General features: G+C 46.7%; 1 protein-coding gene across 2 annotated transcripts in view; it reads right to left on the reverse strand.

Annotated features, from left to right (window-relative positions):
- The window catches only part of NANS (N-acetylneuraminate synthase), a 90,810-nt gene that overhangs the window by 27,632 nt on the left and 46,672 nt on the right, over positions 1-16,506 (reverse strand). The window lies entirely within an intron of this gene.

Here is a 16,506-nt window from a genome sequence, read left to right on the forward strand (position 1 = left end):
AGCAGCTCCATTCAGCAGAAAAAGTCGTCCTGTGTAATACAATATAACTATGGAAAGATGGATATCATTTTAAAGCTCTCTTTCTCCTCTTTCTGGCGACACCTAAATCGTTTTCTCTATTTTCGCGATTGAAATCGCGGCCGCGGCAATTTCAATCGCGAAAATAGCGAAAACTAAAAGGCGTAGGGCGGCGGTTTATATATCATTGGAAAGAGGAGAAAGAGAGCTTTAAAATGATATGCATCTTTCCATAGTTTCTGCACTGCTCGGAGTCCCTTTAACCTTCCTGGCTTTCAATTTTTTCAGGATTTCTATGCAAAAATTGGTCCAATTCATTTTCATAAAATTTTTTGGCCGCAGCTTACCAAAATGTGACAAGCAAGGGTCTAGTATACATTTTGAGTATAATAAGTTGCAACCACAAAATCATGTAAATGAAATTCAATTAACATTTCTAAATTTAATATTCACAAACAGCCACCTGCACGTCGTTTAAAGTGTAACTGTCAGGCATAAAATCAAAATTCTTTATTTTTATCTGGTAAACAAGTAATAAAGGATGCTACCCAGGCAATCCAAAAGTTAAAAATCTGTTACTTTTCTTGTTTATAAATGATCATTGCCCAGTTTACCTGACTTATCTGGTACGTTGCTGCACAAAGGAAGTTGCAGGGCAACACTGGTCTGAACTCATCCATAGCAGATAACAACTGGCATGGCCTGGAATCGGTGAGACCAGCGTGTGTACAGTGGCCGCATGTTGATCACTAAAGATCCAGCATGTTGGATCTTTCCCGATGCCTGAGCATCACATGATGGCATGGTTCTCGCCACCTACAAGAAGCTGCTCTGTTGCATGCCCTCACTGTCCCTCTGCATAGCAATAGATTAATCTTGTGCAGAGACTGATGACACCTCTGTACAGTGCTGTTAGTGCTCAGTCGCCTGCCAGGGATAGGTACCCGATCCTTTGCTGACAGAGATCCAGAAGACATCTGATGGCAAGTATGTCCTTCGTGAGTGACAGAGCGCTAACGACGCTGTACACATTTCATCAGCCTTTGGCTGCCAATGCTTCTATTGTTATGAGGGGAGACAGAAGGACAATGACGAGCGTGTCAAATGGAATGGCTTCTGACAGGTGGGGAGTCGCTTTTGAATTAATTTTTCCCCCCACTCGCGATGCAATATGTGCGCCAACCAGCAGAGGGCGCACACACTGAATCATGACTCTACCTGGGCGCTGCCATCTTGCCCGCCAGACCGAGATCCAGCGGGGATGGAGGCAGGGCTGTGGAGTCGGAGATATTTTGGGTACCTGCTGCTGGAGTCAGTGGTTTCAATAAACAGAGGAATTGGAGTCGGGTGATTTTTGAACCAAATCCATAGTAGACTAAGGAGTAGACGTAATTTTTGGGAACCTGGAGTTGGAGGTTTCATAAACTGAGGAGTCAGATGATTTTTGTACCGACTCCAAAGCCCTGGATGGAGGATCCACTGCTGCTGGATGGAGTGTGGATGCCGGCTGCTGAGGAGAAGAGGATTGGAGGAGCCCTCATTTGTAGCGGTAAAGGGTTGGTAAAGTGCAGGACGAGCATGGCTCCTCCTTACCGGTAATAGTATTTTTTTTTTTTTTTTTTTAAGAATGTAAGGAAGGTGAAGGAATAGGAGTCCAGCACAAAACGGGGTGAACAGAGTGAGAAACTGGATAAAGCACTCGACCTGGACTGGGGGTTGTATAGTCCTTAGACTCAAACAGGGCACTCAGCGCACTCATCAGTTTGAAATAGATCTTTCCTGCTTGAGGGAGAGGAAGCAAACGCTGTAACTGCTGCTACTCAAGTTTATTGTGAAGAATAAAAACTTACATACAGTATGCCCAGTACATGCAGTGCAGTGGGCGCCGGGATGGAGGACCTGTAAGTCCCAGAGCAGTGCAATAACTACGTAGTGTGCATGCGCAGAGTGCTCCCTGGCAATCAAGGATGCGTGTCATCAGGCAAAGCCTGCGGTCTGACCCTCCTGGTCCAGAAGTATATTTGAAGGGACATTAGGCCTTAAGAGGGGGGGGGGGGGGGGGCAGAGGAGAACAGGGGAAGCAGTGAGCATGAGGAGGGCCTCCTACACATACCTGCTCCCCCGTTTTTAAATTTTCAAAAGGGCTAAAGGAATCCTTTAAAGCTGCCACAGTACATCTTACCTCACTCAAAGGATTCTCTCAGAGACTGCACTAATTCTGAGAATCCTTATCTCCTCCTGTTTTTGGAAGTTGCACCTTCTTAAAATGTCTGAGACAGTTCTGTATGATTTCTAGAAACCTAAGATTTTTCTCTCAGGAGAAAAAAGTGAACAGGGTAAAGGCCTGTGGGCCAGATCTGTCAATAGTGTTTAAAGAGGAACTCCAGCCTAAACATACTGTCATTAAGTTACATTAGTTATGTTAATTAACTTACCTACACTGTTTTAAAAGAACAGGCAAATGTTTGATTTCATGATGGCAGCCATCTTTTTAGTTGAAAAGAGGTGACAGGGAGCATGACACAGACAGTTCCAACTGTCCTGAGCACCTCTTCCAGTTGCTAGGCAACATGAACAACAACATAGGAAATCCCATCATGCTCTGCACAGCATCAGGGAAAAAAAAGTTTTTTCTTTGATGGGTGGAGCTTAGCTAAAAATGTAGATAAAAATGATGCTTTGGTAAGAAAAACAAAGTTCTGATGCTGTGAAACTGTTAAAGAAACACCAAGCCTTTTCAGTTCTGCTGAGTAGATTTTTAGTCCAGAGGTTCACTTTAAGTTCTCGCCTATAAGATATTTTTTTATGCCTTCTGTTTAAAATACCTTTTCAGCACTCTGCAATTGAAAAAGTAGTCAGAATTATTCTTGGTTGCTGGTGGTTTAAAGGCATTTTATTGTTAAGATGTGAAAATATAGCGCTGTATGACAAATTAGAAACCAGAAGTATGAAAACTGTAGTATGCCTTAAAATTAGATAAAGAAGGGAATGCCCTTCTGATGGTACTTCCCTCAGACCCTTAAAGCAGCAGTGACAGCTATACTATCGCAGGAAAAGAAACACACATACATACATACATACATCTACTGGTTCTACTTACACAAGAGATGTATTGTACTGTCCACGTTTTGATTTCAGAGAATTTTATATAGTCAGTGTTCTCCCCAGGGCTCTTTAAGTGGGCGGGCCGCCCGGCTGGTTTGAGATCCCGCCCGCCTACCTTGCTACAGCTGATGTCACGCTGGCAGAGCGGTCCATTGCCTGCTATAATCAGTGCTCAGCTCTCGCTATACATTCATTGTAGTGCAGGAGCGCTCATCTGCCTGTGTGACCTCCTGCTCCTCCTCCTACAGTGATTGGCTGGGCGGGTTGTAAGGGGCAGGGCTGGCTAACTGTCTGTCACCGCCATAACTGAAAGCCTCTTCTATGCCCCGCTTTGCTGGTTGCCTGTGTCTGGTAGCTTGCAGGCAGCTCAGCTAGCAGAGGCAGCCGCCAGTTACAACTACAAACAGAGTGCAGGGAAACTAGTCCTGTCACAGTTACTTGAGGGCGGCTGGGAGAGAACCTGAAGCTGCACTCTCTCCCTCCTCCACCTAGCGATGGTATCCACACAGAGTCTCTCCTGTGCCCTGGCAGCATGAATCTTCAGCTCTAGACACAGTACACGGCAAGGAGTTCTGACGCCCCGCCCCCTGTTTCCTGGCTGCTTCTCTACAACACGAGCTCCTCTGAAGCATGCCACACTGATGCCGGGAAAAGTTCAGAGCACTGCACATGAGTGGATAATCATCCTTCCTCTGGTGTGAGTGAGACATCTTCTAATGCACTTCTTATCTGATATTGTGCATAGTCTGCTGAGTACACGGAGCTTTCAAGCTAGGGGACCTGTGAAAACAAACAATGGCTGCAATGTGGACAGGGCCGGCCTTAGGTTTCACAGCGCCCTGAGCGTAACCAGATTTTGGTGCCCCCCCCCCCCCATTCATCCTCTTTGCGCGCGCACACACACACCCATGTGCAAGATTCACTTTAGTGTATCTAGGCAGATCCCCCCCCTTTAGTGTATATATTAGGCAGATCCCCCCTTAGTGTATATATAATATATACACTAAGGGCGGGATCTGCCTATATATACACTAAAGGGGGATCTGACTACTACATATACAAGACTAGTAACCTATATACACTAAGGGGGAAATCTGTGTGTGTGTGTATATATATATATATATATATATATATATATATATATATATATATATATATATATATATATATATATATATATATATATATATATATATATATATATATATATATATATATATATATATATATATATATATATATATATATATATATATATATATTAATATTAAAGGGGGGGGATCTGCCTACAAGACTAGTAGCCTATCCCCCACCTTGGTGTTTATTGTAGGCTACTAGTCTTGTAGGCAGATCCCCCCTTTAGTGTGTTTGTATATATATACACATACACATACACATACACATACACATACACATACACATACACATACACATACACATACACATACACACACAGATCCCTCCATAGTGTGTATATATAAGCTTAGGCTACTACTAGTTCCCCTCTTAGTTAGGCAGCAAATTCCCCCTTACCAAACCCCCCACCCCACCTTCTCCTTATACTAGTACAGTGTAGGTAGCCGGGTTAGGGATGGGATCAAGGAGAGCCTTACTTGGTGAGTGCACGAGAGAGTGCATGCTGAGAGGAGAAGATGGCCAGGTGGTCTCTCACAGAGGAGAGGACACAGTCACACGGCAGGGCAGGGCGGCTGGCATACATTCTGCTGCGCGCTTCAGCTCCCCTGGCTCCATCCATTCTATCACGGGGCCGGGAGCTGGGTGGAGTCTCACACTGACTCCAAGAGGCAGCGCCGCATGGTCTTCGCCCCCATCAACCCCAGCGCGGCACCAGGGGGCGGAGCCAGAGGGGAACATAATCGAAGAAGCCGGAGCCCGCAGCACAAAACAAAAATATGCGGCAGGAGCGCGGCGCCCCCCTGGAAGCCAGCGGCCCGGCGCCCTGTGCGATCGCTCCGGTCGCACAGGCCAAAGGCCGGCCGTGAATGTGGATTAGCTGACTTGCTGGGGATGGAGGCTGCTGCTGATGCTGTCTGTCTCATCTGCCTGCTTGGTTGCCCATAAGATGTGATACATTACTTGATTTTTAGCAACTGGCCGATTCAATCACAGTGATTTAATCTGCCAGAGATCGGTTCTAAAAAGTTTCCTAGGGCAGTAAAAATTACAAATCCGGCCATGGCTGTACTAGCTGGACAAAGTATGTTAAAAGTTGCTGCTGCTCGCTTGCTTGACAATATGTTTTACCCCCACATGTACTGTGTATTAAAAACGTCATTCAAGTTATGTGACTACTCTGCAACCCATAACCATTTTTCTGTGACCGATGTAATGTATTTCATAAGCTCTGTTGGTCTATGTTCCTTTCCTCATGTTACCCACTGTTCATGTCTAAAAACTTTCAATAAAAAAACTTTGAAACACAAAAGTTGCTGCTGTTGCTGCAAAAATAGTAAAAATGGAACATAGATCCAGTGTTGAGGGTATGTGCAAGTGCCTTGAAAGGACAGTGTGTGGGGGTGATTCTTGCAGCGTTCACATGCATGTTATTTCATATGGATGTTATTTGCTGCTGGGGTAGAGGAGTATTGCAGATAATTTAGTATGATACTGACTCCTGTTTACTATCTGCAATACCGCTTGACCAGGGCCGGATTTGTACTTTTTACTGCCCTAGGCCCACTACCCGCAGCCGCCCCATGACAGCGGCGGGGTTAAGGTAGCAATTAATACAATTCTCTCTATGAGCCTGATTCACAAAGCGGTGATAACTCAGTTATCACGCCTAAAAGACTTTAGGCGTGATAAGCTTTACACCGCTGAGTTAGCACCGATTTGTGCTCTTTATCGCGCGCAAAGTCCCGCGCGCAAAGTTTTGCACGCGCAGTCGCGCAACTCCGCGCGCAGCGCTCACAGGGTTTCATGGGCGCATCGCGCGCACTGCACCATGCACCACGCGATTGCGCGCGCAAAACTTTGCGAGAGTTTCATTTTATCACGCCTAAACTGAGTTTTTCACAGGTGTGCAAACACTTTGCACCGCTTTGTGAATCACGCCCTATGACTGATAGTCCAATTCAATCTTAATAGTGATAGAAAACGAACATTAAGGACCACAAATGGAAAGAAAGCTGCTATTCAATTTAACAAGATTGACAAAGTTGATCTGAAAAACGGATTGTTTCCATTAATCTGATCAAATTGAATAGCAGCAGCTTGCCTTTTCCATTAGTGGTTTCGAATGATCATTTTTGATCAATATTGTCTGGGGACAGTCAGTGACATGACTATGTACTCTGAAATGTGCTGCTGGAGATGTCAGTGCTATATAAATACATAATAATAATATGGTAGGACATTAGACTATGACTATGGTAGAATTAGATTGGGAGCTCATCTGAGGACGGTCAGTGACATGACTATGTACTCTGTACAGTGCTGCAGAAGATGTCAGTGCTATATAAATACATAATAATATGGTAGGACATTAGACTGACTATGGTAGGATTAGTCTAGAAGAAAATGAAGCGCTCCATTGTGCATTACCAAAAGAAAGTTTAATCGCAATTTAAAAAGATCTACTTACAAGACCCAGTAAAACAACTCGCTTATTCAGCGGCACAGTCCACCGCTAACCCGAATGCAGATGGGCAACAACGCGCTGTGGCCGGCAGCGCGTTCTCCGATGTCCGGGATGGCCGTCTCGCAAATGGTGTGGGCGTGGCTGTCAGTTAGCGTGCGTATAGCGTCATTACGCGTTTCGGCGCTCTGCGCCTTCGTCAACTTGCCTACCCTTGCCAACCACAATTGGAGCAGCACCGTGCATTAAGACAAGAGGAAAACAAGGAACTGAGATAGCCTGTCACTCTGTTAGGAGCGCAAGGTTTTAGAAATTTTATGGTAGGATTAGCTTGTGAGCTCCTCTGAGGACAGTCAGTGACATGACTATGTACAGAGTAGAAGATGTCAGTGCTATATAAATACATAATAATAATAATGTGGTAGGACATTAGACTATGACTATGGTAGGATTAGAGTGTGAGCTCCTCTGAGGACAGTCTGACATGACTATGTACTCTGGGCAGTGCTGCAGAAGATGTCAGTGCTATATAAATACATAATAATAATATGGTAGGACATTACACTATGACTATGGTAGGATTAGATTGTGTGCACCTTTGAGGGCAGTCAGTGACATGGCTATGTACTCTAATGTGCTGTGGAGGATGTCGGTGCTGTATAAATACATAATAATAATATGGTAGGACATGGACTATGATAGGATTAGATTGTGTGCACCTTTGAGGACAGTCAGTAACATTACTATTGACACAGTAAGGTGCTATATAGAGGATAGTGTTCTCTCTCTCTCTGATCTGTGCCTACTGCTATTGATCAGTGCTCAGAAGACCAAACCTACAGTAACAAAGAAACCAGTGAGGCAATGAAAGGTTAATTGCTGTGGGAGGGAGAAGAGGAAAGCTGCTGATTAACAAAACAAGATAGTACTAGTAACAGGGCTGCCTCCATGAACATAGAACTGATAGAAGGTAGATAGCTGGTCACTGTCTGCACAGAAGTTTAGCAATAGGCAGCATGCTAAGTGAGTGAAATGCCTGTAATCTGCACACACATCTCACCCCCCTGACGCTACAAGTAACATGCAGTGAGTGCAATCACATATCTTCTCACTCCCTGACTCTGTCAGCAGTACCTCCTCCACACGCATAACTTACTTGTCTGCCTCTTCCTCCTTCCGCTCAAATCTCCCGGTCTGCTGGCTCAACCCCGCCCCTCAGAGTGAGAGAGAGGAGAGGCAGGGCGCTCTTTTCTACAGTGTACCACGCAGGAGAGACTGGAGGACAGCGCAGCCAGCTGATTACTGGGACAAACAGCTGATCTGCTGCCTGTGTGCGACAGCCGCCCCAGCTCTCTTGTCGGCATCTTTCCGCCCTAGGAACCGGCCTCGGGGGCCTGTGTGGAAATCCGGCCATGCGCTTGACACCAGCAGCAAATTACAACCATATGATAAACAAAAATCACCCCCTCTATGAAATGCAACACCCCTGTATGAAACGTGAAATTATCCCCCCCATATTTAATGTAATAATCACCCCAGTATGAATAGCAACTATAACACCCATATTCTGTGTTCTCTCCAGGCTCTTTTAGACGGGTGCATCATCTAACTAGTTTTGGTGAGCAACCGCCTGTCATCAGCTCGCCTCCTCATCCTCTTCTTATGCTGTAGGTAGAGTTGCACTGGTCCAGCATTCCCACCTCGCACCCCACCCGGCTACTTTTTCATGCCACCCGGCTGGAAAAAAATCCTGGGGAGAACACTGATAGTAAATAAAAGAATTCTGTTCCTGGCATTTTCTAGCTTGCTTCTGACTGAAGCCAATCCTGATGTCATGTCCTCCCTTAACCACTTGCTGACCGCACGCTTATACCGTGCGTCGGCAAAGTGGCAGCTGCAGGACCAGCGACACATTACTGCGTCGCCAGCTGCAGACTGATCAGGAAGCAGCCGCTTCCTGTCAATTCACGGCGGGGGGGGGGGCTCCGTGAATAGCCTGCGGGCCGCCGATGGCGGCTCGCAGGCTAAATGTAAACACAAGCGGAAATAATCCGCTTTTACATTGTACGGCGCTGCTGCGCAGCAGCGCCGTAAGGCAGATCGGCGATCCCCGGCCAATCAGCGGCCGGGGATCGCCGCCATGTGACAGGGGACGTCCTGTCACTGGCTGCACAGGACGGATAGCGTCCTGTGCAGCCCGGATCACCGGGGGGGGGGGAGGTAGGAGAGGGAGGGGGGTGAATGTCGCCGCGGCCACGCCCGTCAGTGCAACGCAGTCGGCAACTAGTTAAGCAAAATAAATACAAAGTTTTGGACAGATCCAGAATGTTTTTCCAGGCAGCAAAAATTAGCTTGGTGGGGCGGGATAGGGAAAACTCAGGGTCAGCGCCTCCATAGGGGCAATTTGGCCAATTGCCCCAGAGCTGGCAGACGGGCCCCCAGGCCTTGCCCCAATTGATTGTGCCACCCAGTACCCCTCCAGTATCTTGGAATGTGGGAACTGGAGGGGGGGGGGGGGGACAGAGTTAGTACTTGCCAACAATGTTTTTAACAATCCTTCAGGGCAAGGTGAGACGTCGCCGCTCCCAGAAGCAGGAACAGACAACACTTCCCCTACAAAACATTGAAACGGTTAGTGTGTTTAGACAAGTACCCGACAGGCGAACAACCAACTAACCCACAATAAGTGCAACTATTCGACTTAGACAACACACCAGGGTGGGATCGTTGCCCTGAAGGATTGTTCAAAACATCGTTAGCAGGTACTAACTGCTTTTTTTCCCCCCACAGTCATCAGGGCAAAGTGAGACAATTAACAAGTAATACAACCTCAGGGTGGTACCACCGCTTTGACAATCTTCCTCCCAAACGCTTGGTCTTGAGCAGGCAATGCATCGATCCGATAATGACGAATGAACATAGAAAAAGTTGACCACGTTGCCACCTTACATATTTGTTCAGGAGAGGCCCCTGCTCTATTTGCCAATGAAGCTGCCATAGCCCTAGTCGAATGAGCCTTAAAGAGAACCCGAGGTGGGGATCTTAGAGTTAAATCTATACACAGAGGCTTGGTCTGTCTATAGTGCCCAGCCTCTGTTGCTAGTTGAATCTTCCCTAAATCCCCCCCCTGCGCTCTACACTAGCCCATAAATTACAGCCGCGCTGGCGACACTGAGCGTGTCGCAGCGGGCTCTGTTTACCATTCTAGTGCCACTCATGAAGCTCCCCCGCCTCCTGCAGGGCGCCGATCCCCGCCCACGTCCCTTCCCTCACCGCTGATTAGAGAGAAGGGACGCGGGCGGGGACCGGTGTTTTGCTGGGTTAGGGGAGCAGCGTGAGTGGCACTAGAATGGTAAACAGAGCCCGACAGCGCGGCTGTAATTTATGGGCTAGTGCAGAGCGCAGGGGGGGGGGGGGGGGAGGGATTTAGGGAAGATTCAACTAGCAACAGAGGCACTATATCCAGACCCAGCCTCTGTGTATAGATTTAACTCTAAAGGTAGCCATACACTGGTCGATTTGCCATTAGATCGACCAGCTGACAGATCCCTATCTGATCAGAGAGGGATCGTATGGCTGCCTTTACTGCAAACAGATTGTGAATCGGTTTCAGCCTGAAACCGATCACAATCTGTTGAGCTGCTCCTGCCGCCTGCCCCCTCCCTACCGTATACATTACCTAAAGCTGGCTCCGGGATCTCTTCTCCGCGCTGCACCCCGCACCGCATCCCAGCGTACACTGTGTCACTCCGTGACCAAAAAGTTCAAATAGAGCGCCCTCTATTTGAACTTCCTGGTCACTGCAGTGACACAGGAAGTTATGTACGCTGGGATGGAAGCAGGAACAGAGCGGTGCGGTGCAGCACGGAGAGGATGCCCAGGAGCCAGCGTCAGGTAATGTATACCTGATCGGATTGGCCGCCGCTAGCGACGCGCTCCCCACCCGCGGGCGATCGACCGTTATTTTTCCGCACGGCGCGATCGACGGACCGATCCGATTTCGGGAGGAAATCGGATCGGTGGGTGCGTTTAGCGCGAACGATTGGAAGCAGATTCGATTCCAGTGATCGAATCTGCTGTCGAAACGGCCGCAAATCGGGCCAGTGTATGGCCAGCTTAAGATCCCCACCTCGGGTTCTCTTGAAATGATGCTGGAGGATCAAATTTCATTATCTTGTAAGCGTCAATAATAGCTAATTTGATCCAATTAGCAATAGTAGATCTAGATGCAGCCTGTCCTAAACGCTTACCTGAAAACAAAAATAATGAATCTGATTTCCTAAAATCAGCTGTACTCGCTAAATATTGTAAAACACATCTTCTAACACCCAATGTATGAAAAACTCTCTCTGACAACTTGGATTAAACACAAAGTGTAGGCAAGACAAGGTCTTGAGACCTATGAAACTTAAGGTGCGTACACACATGCGACTATAGTCGTTTGTAACGATCGTTCCCCGATCTTTACCAACGACGATCGTTACAAAAAACGAACCACCGACTATTAAGGCAAACGACGAACGAGCCAAATCGCTACAAAAGTAAGTTCTGTCTCGGCAGATTTTAACCAACGACGATCGTTTGCAAAAGTAGTACATCGTTGGAAACGGTCGTTCATACTAGGCTTGACATGCGCATTTCACTATTTCTCTGTGAAACTTCTCATTTTTATGCGCAGGCGCAATAGGTGCTTTTACGTGATGTAACGTTCGTTCTAACGATCAGATCGTTACACACCTTTTAAAACTATCTTTACATAGGTCGTTCTTTCATCAATTAAAAGTTCGTTCGTCGTTCTTAACGAACGATCGATGTCGCATGTGTGTACGTAGCACTAGACATCACTTTTGGACAAAATTTCGGATGTTTATAATACCAATCTGTCCTGAAAATAGGGACTTTTGACTGATAGAGCCTGCAGCTCACTCACTCTTCTGGCCATAGTTATTGCTATCAGAAATACTACCTTAAAGTGAACTTCCGGACTAAAAATCTACTCAGCAGAACTGAAAAGGCTTGGTGTTTCTTTAACAGTTTCACAGCATCAGAACTTTGTTTTTCTTACCAAAGCATCAATTTTAGCTGCATTTTTACCTAAGCTCCACCCATCAAAGATGCTGTGTAGAGCATGATGGGATTCCCTATGTTGTTGTTCACGTTGCCTAGCAACTGGGAGAGGTGCTCAGGACACAGGACTGTTGGAACTGTCTCACGCTCCCTGTCACCTCCTTTCAACCAAAAAGATGGCTGCCATAATGAAATCAAACATTTTCCTGTTCTTTTAAAACAATGTGGGTAAGAGATTATATTACCTATCTATTTTAAATAACATAACTAATGTAACTTAATGACAGTATGTTTGTTTAGGCTGAAGTTCCTCTTTAAAGAGAACCCGAGGCGGGATTCTTACATCGCAAGCCGCATACAGAGGCTGGGACTGTCTATAGAGCCCAGCCTCTGTTGCTAGTTAGTTTCCTCCAAAGACCCCCCCTGCGCGCGGCTGTGTTTACCTCACAAATGTCAGTCTTGGCTGCTCCCCCGCCCGCGTCCCTTCCCTCCAATCAGCATGGAGGGAAGGGACGTAGGCGGGGACTGGAGCGATTCAGGAGGCGGGGGAGCGGCGAGACTGGCATTACTGTGATAAACACAGCCGGCTGCGACACGCAGCGTGTCGCCAGCGCAGCTGTGTTTTATGGGGTCTGACAGCGCGCGGGGGGGGGCCTCTATAGGCAGACCCAGCCTCTGTATGCGGATTGCGATGTAAGAACCCCGCCTCTGGTTCTCTTTAACCACTTGCCGACCGCACGCTTATACCGTGCGTCGGCAAAGTGGCAGCTGCAGGACCAGCGACGCAGTTCTGCGTCGCCAGCTGCAGGCTGATTAATCAGGAAGCTCGCGCGAGCGGCTGCTTCCTGTCAATTCACGGCGGGGGGCTCCGTGAATAGCCTGCGGGCCGCCGATGGCGGCTCGCAGGCTAAATGTAAACACAAGCGGAAATAATGCGCTTTGTTTACATTGTACGGCGCTGCTGCGCAGCAGCGCCGTAAGGCAGATCGGCGATCCCCGGCCAATCAGCGGCCGGGAATCACCGCCATGTGACGTCCTGTCACTGGCTGCACAGGACGGATAGCGTCCTGTGCAGCCCGGATCACCAGGGGGGGAAAGGTAGGAGAGGGAGGGGGAGGAATTTCGCCGCGGAGGGGGGCTTTGAGGTGCCCCCCCCGCAACATGCCTGCAGGCAGGAGCGATCAGACCCCCCCCTGCACATCATCCCCATAGGCAAGAAAAAAGGGGGGGCGATCTGATCGCTCTGCGTGCACCCTGATCTGTGCTGGGGGCTGCAGAGCCCACCCAGCACAGATCACAACAAACAGCGCTGGTGCTTAAGGGGGGGGGGGGGGGTAAAGGGTGGGTCCTCAAGTGGTTAAAGGGAACCTTAACTGAGAGGGATATGGATGTTTCCTTGTAAACAATACCAGTTGCTTGTCAGTCCTGCTGATCTCTTTAGCTGCAATAGTGGCTGAATCACACACCTGAAACAAGCATCCAGTCTGACTTCAGGCAGAGCAACTGATCTGCATGCTTGTTGAGGGGCTGCGGCTAAAAGTATTAGAGACACAAGATCAGCAGGAGAGTCAGGCAACTGGTATTTTAAAAAAGAAAAATCCATATCCTTCTCAGTTTAGGTTCCCTTTAAGATGCCCATACAATTTTTCATTTTTCTTTCACTTAGACTAGAAACTGCACCGTCATGGCTAACTAGCTTTGTAAATATGAGAGCACAGCATAGATCAGATTTCAGCATCTCACTGAACTGCCCTCAGCAAATCAGTGAGAAGCAGGAATTTGGGAGGGGTGATGACAAGCTTCCTTCTAGTCAGCAATGTACAAAAATAGAGCCAGGCTGACTGAGATAAGATTTAATATATCAGAAACATTTCTGAATAGACTGGAGTGCTTGCAATGCACAGCAAGGTTGCAGACTGCATATTAAACATAGAGCAGTGGGTGGGTGAGCATTTGATTTTGTGGCCGACAATCCCGCTATAACTCACAAGGTGTGCACAAACTGCATAGCTCAGTTCAGCCAAGTGTCCCTGCTTATGCATCAGAGTAAAGACAGCAGTCTCTGCCAACAAATCCAACCTCATCTCCCCACCGAATAGCAGTGGGTTAGGCTAGCAGAATCATCTTATGTTTAAGAGTATCTATAAAAACACGATTTTGTATGGATTAAAAAAAAACAACAAACAAAAAAAAGGCATTTTATTAGTACCGGACATTTGTATTTGCTTACATATGTTAAAAAATAGTTCACAATTCATTCTTTGTTTCTGGTCTTAATAATGCAGAATTATAACGTTCTCCTTTGCTTTATTACTAGATATATCTGCATACTGACTATTTCACACCCACTCAATGAGTAGGACTTAGAACGTCTGCATAAAATTAATTACAGCTGGCTTCATAACAAAAACAGGACAACTTCATTTTGCAAGATTAGAAGCCAAGAAACTGGTGAGAAACCGGCTTCCCTGTTCCCAGTTTGGAAGTGGCAATGTTGGCTCACAGTCCACTTGTATCTGGGGACAAATTGCTCATGTCTGTGCACCAAATTATTTTTCACACAGTAATTTAACAATGCCAAGTCCAGCTTTCACGCTGAATCACAATTTAAAGAGGAACTCCACTCACTCCTATTCATCAGAGTGAAGCTATGCTTTCTATAACACATGGTCCTTCTGGCATCCGTAGACCTACCTAATTGAGATGACCCCTCATACAGTCATTGCAGTACAGCCTGTGTTCTTAAAGGACTTACGAGGCCAACTATGTAAAAAAAGTGAATTACTTGCCTCTCGGTTTCAGGCACGGAGGACGCCGTCCGTGCCGCTCCGCCGGGTCCCCCGCTCATTAACCCCCCGGGCCGGCTCCCGGCCCGGCTCTCCTTCCCCTCCAAAGATGGCCGCTTCCTCTGGCCGCGGCTGCGCAGTCCGCCTGGCCGCGAATGCGGCTGCGCAGCTCTAGGGCCAAGCCCTCCGATCCACGCTACATAGTGTGGATCGGAGGGGTTGGCCCTAGAGCTGCGCAGCCGCTAATGAGCGGGGGGACCTGGCGGGAGCGGCACGGAAGGCTTCCTCCGTGCCTGAAACGGAGAGGCAAGTATTTGGCCTCGTAAGTCCTTTAAGGGCTTGAACTCACAAACATTCTTCCATCTTCTTTTCTCAACACATCAGTGTGCTAGTGTGCTCAGTCCCTTAATTGTCAACCAAAAACCCAAACGGCGGTTTTGGGAAAAAATAATTTAACGTCTGTGTAATAACCTTAGTGGTGTAGAAAATAATAAATATGGCAGTCTTCATATTTCTCCTAAGCCAGGTACTGATCAAAGCACACCTGAAGTGAGGAATATGGAAGCTGACATTTATTTATTTTGCCTGGATGCCCTGTTGAACCTCTGCCTCTGAAGGTGGCCACACACCATACAATTTTTTTAAATATCTGTTCAATTTAAGAATTGCAATACATTTTTCTGACTAATTGTAACATTTTAAAAATATGACCAATGTACCACACACCTATGTTCAATTTTCCCCCAATCATGAATAAAATAATTGGAAACCCTTGAGAAAATTGAGGGTGTGTGTATAGTAATAAATTGACAATCTAAACACACACCATGCAATCTTTAGTTGAAATTGAAGAGAAACATCTGGCATTCCGGATTGATATAAATCGAAGAAAATGGGAAATCCGATCGGATTTTTCAGTCAAATAAAAAAAAAGGCTTTCGATTTTTTCCGAGAGTTATGATCGTTTTTATCGAATTGCTGAAAAATCGGATCATTTAATTGTATCGTGTGTGGCCACCTTGACACTTATCCACAGACCATGAACAAGCATGCAGATCAGATGTTTCTGACCGGATTAACCTCAAGCACATTTCAGGTGTGCGATTAAGACTTCGTCCACATCTGGTGCCCTGAGAAACGTGTGAAAGCACGTGGTAAAAAACGCATGCGCTTGTGCGCGCTTCTGTGCGTTGCGCTTCTTTAAAGCACGTTTTGCTTATTGTAGCAGTAGTCAGTAAAGCTTTGTCTTTATATGTAAATGTATTTTTTTTCCAATTAGGGGCAAAAATGCATGCGCTTCTATGCGCTAAAAAAAAAAAGCGCACCCATTCACTTGCATTGATGTGCGCTTTACAGTTCAGCGCACAGAAATGCATGCAACCCTACGTTTTTGTAACGCTGCTCAGCGCAGCGCATAGATGTGAACCAGGCACATTTCATTAAATGGGAAAATGAATACCTTGCTGAACGCAAGTTGTGAAGTGGTTATTTGGTTAAACTTCATGGTTGATTGAAGGAACGTTTGTTATAAGAGTATTGCAAATTGACTTTTTTCTTTTTTTAAAAAGGAGTGTAAGCATATGGTTGAGGGTAGGAACACACTAGGCAGCGCGGTGGCGTAGTGGTTAGCGCCCTCACCTTGCAGCACTGGGTCCCCGGTTCATATCCCAGCCAGCACAACATCTTTGCAGATGCAAGGACTTTGTAGGTTTCCCTGTGTCTGTGTGGGTTTCCTCCGGACACTCCGGTTTCCTCCCACATCCCAAATACATACAGATAAGTTAATTGGCTTCCCCTAAATTGGCCCTAGACTATATAAAAAAAAAAAAAAAAAAAAAAAAAAAAAAACACACACACACACGGATATAGACATAGGACTCTGGTAGGGATTAGATTGTGAGCTCCTCTGAGGAACAGCTAGTGACAACACTA

Source organism: Hyperolius riggenbachi, chromosome 1, assembly GCF_040937935.1.
Source record: "Hyperolius riggenbachi isolate aHypRig1 chromosome 1, aHypRig1.pri, whole genome shotgun sequence".
NCBI classification, from domain to species: Eukaryota; Metazoa; Chordata; class Amphibia; order Anura; family Hyperoliidae; genus Hyperolius; species Hyperolius riggenbachi.